This window comes from Pinus tabuliformis, chromosome X (assembly GCF_031772625.1).
Source record: "Pinus tabuliformis cultivar Carrire ecotype Pingquan chromosome X, CPIR1, whole genome shotgun sequence".
NCBI classification, from domain to species: Eukaryota; Viridiplantae; Streptophyta; class Pinopsida; order Pinales; family Pinaceae; genus Pinus; species Pinus tabuliformis.
Genome location: NC_142308.1, coordinates 119,490,897 through 119,496,862, shown reverse-complemented (window position 1 = coordinate 119,496,862; position 5,966 = coordinate 119,490,897). Strand labels below are relative to the sequence as shown.

Sequence of the window (5,966 nt, the reverse complement as noted above, 5' to 3'; positions counted from 1 at the left end):
CATGATCAGAGGATGAGGACACTCAGTCATCAAGTGTTCAACTATTTCTAACAACTGCATCAATTCAACAATTGGTATCACTTGGTAGCAAAGGTAATTTTCAATTGGTATTTACATTCATTAGACTCCTTGTCATAGTATGGTGTTCATGTGGTCTATTGTTATACAACAAATTGACCTCCTCATCAACTCAGAGGGGAAAGATGGTGGGCTCCAGTATTGCAGTAATGATGTTGCAACTCCTGGGACTCCCTTCTTTACTTTTATCAACCCGGTAGTTCGTAACAAAGTTGGAAGCGACGGTGCTATATGCACAAGTACTAGCTCTTACTGCAGGCTGTCACTTGATCAGCTGGCACAAATTCGCTAGGAGCTTAAGCCAGCTTCTATGAGTTCTTAGAAGAATCTTTTAACTGTGATGGACGAAAGCTAACTCAAAAGAGGCTAGTCTACTTGCAAAAAGAAGCGAAAAGCTGAAAGGAAATGCAAACCCTAGCAAACCCTAGTTTTACTGACTAACCCTACTAGTAACAATGTAAACTTTGAAACGGGAATTGATACTATTACCCGTTTCATAGAGGTAGCAAAAAAGTGACCTGATTTTGAAAAGGGGTGATGCAGAACGAACATGTTTTTTTTAGAGCATAGTTTTTGGAAGGAATGTCATGGGAAGGATAGTTTTATGTACATTACGTTTTAGAATGGTAGTGATTTTCATGCTGATTTTAAAAAGTGAGTATTTTGCATCACCCCCTTTTTTTAAAAGACCTATTTTTTGGCTTTAAATTTTCTAATGTATAAAATGTAAATAATTATTTTGTAAATTTGATCATTTTTGAAGTGGTCATTTTCTTCACATTTTCTTGTTTTTTATTTTAATTTTAACTTTCTTTTTAGTGAGGTTTTTATTGTTTTGCATTTTTAAATTAGGAGGTCGATATTTAGAATTTTCGATATTCTACATATTTATACATCCTTAATTAATTTTTCAATCCACATGAAATAATTGTTTCTAAAAAACAATATTTTTTAACAATGGACATAAAAATAACCATTTTTAACATAAATATAACTAAAAAACTACACATTTTGATAATTTTTTGCTAGAATTGACATGTCAAAATCACAATTTTTATACGATAATTTTAACTAAAAATGGTTAAATAATAGTTTTTTTTATGAATTTCATGTCAAAAAAATAATAATAATCACTTTTTGTTGATCTTCAATTTCTTGTTCCTAGGTTCGCATACATCTTGATAATCTTTTTTTTAATCTCATTTATAAACTCATGAAATATAGCAGTTGTATTAGCAAAAACTTTATGAGTAATGAGATTATACTTTTTGTAGGTCATATGATCCTAGCAAAAATGTTATCCGCTATGAGATTATATGTTTTTTGAACTATATGTTCATTACAATAACTAATGAAATAATCTATCAAAACATATTTGATCAATTGTGTATTAAATTTATTTTTATTTTTATTTGGAATGTTAAAAAATGATTTTCATGTGGAAGGCCACAAAATGATTTAGTCAGAAAAAATTATCAAAAAATTGACCATTGGCTTATAGTTATAGGAGTGGTTTATAAAAAGTTTTTATGGTCTTAAATTTTCTTCGGAGCTTTATTTTTAGGATACTAATTAAAAATATTACACAAATTTCCTTTTATTTTTATTTGGAAGTTGAAAAAATGATTTTTATTTGGAAAGCCAAAAAATGATATTGAACATTGGCTTATAGCTATAGGAGTGGTTTATAAAGAGTTTTTATAGTCTTAATTTTTCTTTGGCGCTTTATTCTTAGGATAAGAATTAGAAATATTCTTAACTGTAATGATATTTGAGTACATTCAACTAGGGTTTTATTTTCCCTCTTAGCCACACAATTCTACTAAAGAGTATGTGAAACTATATATTGTTTTTTAATCCTATTGTCCTTGTAGTATATGATGAAATTCACTAGTGTATTCTCCTACTTGAGCTAACCTAAGGATCTACTTTTGAACCATGTTTTCAAACACTTTGAAATATTCAATCACATAGTTTTGTTTTCTGTGAAATAAATCCATAGAAATTTTGTTTCTTCAGGATTGAAAATAAGAAAATAAGATGTTCCCCAAATGGTTTCATTTCTATTGGTTTAGTATTTTTCTTTTATATATTCTTATAGAAAAGTAGTTTCTATGTTGTTTTTCTAGTGTAAAGCCATTACATTTAATAAGTTAATTCTTAAAAATAAGAAGACCTTTCTCATCTAATAAATATTTAAAATTTAAATAATCATATTTTAAGTTTCATAAGTTTTCTATAAATATAATTGTTTATGACAATGATGATGATATTTAAGAATAAAAACAATAATATCATATTAAATAAAGAAGTAAAACAAATTTATCTTTTTATTTTATTTATTTGTAATTAAAATTTATATTCTCTTTATGACCAAATTTTATGAGAAAAATGCAAATATATCTTTAACTCCACAATCTAATGATTTAATAAAAATATCAATTAAGAAATATCTCATTAACTAAAAAAAATTGAAATAAGATATTTATATGGTTGCAAAATGAAAAATGAATATTTGACCAATTAAAAAACATTTATGAGATTAAACAATGATCGTAACATTCACCACCAACTAAAAATCCACTAATTTATATATATAACATTCACCACCAACTACTAATCCACTAATTTATATATATTATTGTACTCAGGATTGAAAAATCAGCGAACAGACAAGGAGCAATTTTGTATATATGACGTGGATTTAAAAACTTTAATAATGGAAAAATGAGCCATTTAACATCTATCCCCTGGATTTAAAGGATGTGAAGAATAGATGTAAAGGATGTAAAAATAATAGCAACATAGCATTGATTCGAACACTAAAATCCACTTAATATTTGAATGGTTATCTTTTTATTCATAAATGTAAAATTAGTTAAGTTATATTAGAATTAAAATAGTTCTGAAATATTTAAATTTAATTGATTATCATTTTATTCATAAAGGTAAAATCAATTAAGTTATATTAGAATTAAAATTGTTCAATCAAATATTTAAATTTAATCAAATCATAGTTTGTACATATCTAAGGGTAAACATTTGTTTCATTTAATATTAAAACTAACCTCCACTTAAATACAAGCTAACTAGAGAAAGAGGTCGATCAATTGGACTAAAATCATAATGTAAATATGTTTTAAGTCACCTACCTCTTTTCCACTTTTGGTGTGCCCGTAGGTTAACTTTCCTGGTGGGTACAACTATCAATATCTTTTCCACTTTTGGTCTGCCCTTAAGTTAACGTTCATTGTGGCTCCGTTACCTCCGAAATTACAAAATATGAGAATACTAAAGACGTGAGGATGGACAATGCTTTGTAACGTAATACTTTGTTTGACTAATGGTGTTTGACTAAAGAGACTGGCGTAACATAATACATCTCTGAATAACAGACCATTCTTACTCGTTTTCCATTAGAACATTCAAGTGTGTTTTCTAGTCAATTCATCTTTATCTAAGATATTTACATGAAAATTGATTGAGATTATGGTTTTCACCTTGATTAAGAAGACTTTTAAAATGACCATGTTAAGCATAAAGGAATGGAAACAGATTGGATGCCCAGTAAACACTGTTTGGGGCGATTCTGAGAATCGCCGAGTGGTGGGGCGATTCTCAGAATCGCCCCAAATGGTCGTAGCTACCCTTGCAGAATCTGGCATGAACCTTTCAGATGATGTAGTTGAAAGTATCATTGATAAGAAATTCGAGGAGGCGGATACAAAACATGATGGGAAGATCGACAAGGATGAGTGGAGGAGTCTCGTTCTGCAGCATCCTTCTCTGTTAAAAAACATGACTCTTCCATATCTAAAGGATATCACAACATCGTTCCCAAGCTTTGTGTTTCACTCCCAGGTGGAGGATACATGATTATACTCCAGTGGTCATCTGGTAGCCGTAAATGCACAAAAATGTAGCATGCAGTGGTGTGCAGGGGTGTTCATTATCATTGCATATTTATGGCTAAAGGTGCAAGAAAGTTCTACAAATTCTCAATAATTGTTCTCAGTTCATCCTTACAGAAGCAACTTGCAGAAAACACGTTGACTTTACATTTTAGCTTTTTCTTGTGTAAAACAGATTGGTTTGGGGCGATTCTGAGAATCGCCGGGTGGTGGGGCGATTCTGAGAATCGCCCCGCCACCACAACTGTTGGCGGGGTGGTGGCGGGGCGATTCTGAGAATCACCCCAAATGGTCGTATCTACCCTTGCAGAATCTAGCATGAACCTTTCAAATGATGTAGTTGAAAGTATCATTGATAAGACATTCGAGGAGGCGGATACAAAACATGATGGGAAGATCGACAAGGATGAGTGGAGGAGTCTCGTTCTGCGGCATCCTTCTCTGTTAAAAAACATGACTCTTCCATATCTAAAGGATATCACAACATCGTTCCCAAGCTTTGTGTTTCACTCCCAGGTGGAGGATACATGATCCAATATGGCCAATTACTTTCACCACAACTGCCAATTTCACACCGCTATCCATGACTTCCTCGAAGACCATTGCTCACGTTGAAAGCTCCGATATCTGTGCGAACTCCACCGAATCACCGGAGATGTGTGTATCGGGTGTGTTGAGAGCGAGTACTTTTATTGTTTGTGTGTGAGAGTGAGAATTATCATAATACCCAGAGGAAAATTGGTGGGGCGATTCTGAGAATTGTCGGGTGGCAGGGCGATTCTCAGAATCGCCCATGTGCCCACGCCCGCATGTGAGAGAGAGAATTATCATAATACCCGGAGGAAAATTGGTAAATTGGTGGGGCAATTCCCTGCCACCCAGCGATTCTCAGAATCGCCCCAACATCATTGAAAATCACCCCAAACAATAATATGTCAATGGAAATGGTGATGATAGCTCGATTATGAAATTTGAGATGTTGTCTCATAGCTCATCCCATGAAAAGTTGTTTTCCAACTCGATGCACGCTTTTATCAGTTGTTTCTTATAGATCGATGCAAAATAACTTCTCTGCATATCAATTGACTTGGAGGTCACTCTGTACATTACAATAATGAGACGTAGAATAATATGACACGATGGAAAAGATAATGTCATGCTGTGAGTTTGGATACATATTTGAATTTTATTTGTATATGATTTGGATTGCTAATTTTCACTGTTTTTTTTTCACAGAAAATCTTCAATACAGTAATTTAAATTTCATTCCAGATGCAAAAATAAACAGTTACTGTTTCGATTCCCCATCAAGTATGATAGGCTTCATACTTTAATTGTAAAATTCTGGATTACATATCACAAATCATTTATAGCCTCACTCATTGATCCCTTTGCATCGAAAACAATAGCAAACACTACACTACCAAATAATGCAGAAACAGAACACATAACAATATAAGTTATTCCCGTCTCACTTTAAGTCCAATGTTATAATCTAAACAACATAATTAGCGCAATCTCCTTGCTTCCCTTTCAGATTATAGCAATTGAAGGACATCACCCTCTCTGACAGGTCCTTTTACATTCCTCATGATCAATCGATTCTGATCATCCAAAAATTTTACTCGGACCTGTGTAACTTGACCTCTTGATCCAGTACGGCCAATTACTTTCACCACAACTGCCAATTTCACACCGGTATCCATGACTTCCTGCTTAGATATGTATCAAACTGAGCGATTAATGCTATATGACAATCAAAATAACTTGAAAGAGGTAGTTCACTAAACTACAATAACAATCTTCAGTAAAAAATGGAAGAAAAAAAAAAGTTTGATTATATTTGCGTGCTGTAGAAAATAAAGGACTAATGAAGACAACCAAATACATTTCTTGTATTTATGACATAGACATACTTTAGAATCCATGTCAACGACTTTCTAAATGCATGCATATTTACTCTTACATTTTTGTAAG

At 32.2% G+C, this 5,966-nt stretch overlaps 1 pseudogene; it reads right to left on the bottom strand.

Moving 5' to 3' along the window:
• Positions 1-5,371: 5,371 nt before the first annotated feature.
• On the bottom strand, positions 5,372-5,696 carry LOC149138727 (small ribosomal subunit protein eS28 pseudogene; annotated as a pseudogene).
• Positions 5,697-5,966: the final 270 nt, after the last annotated feature.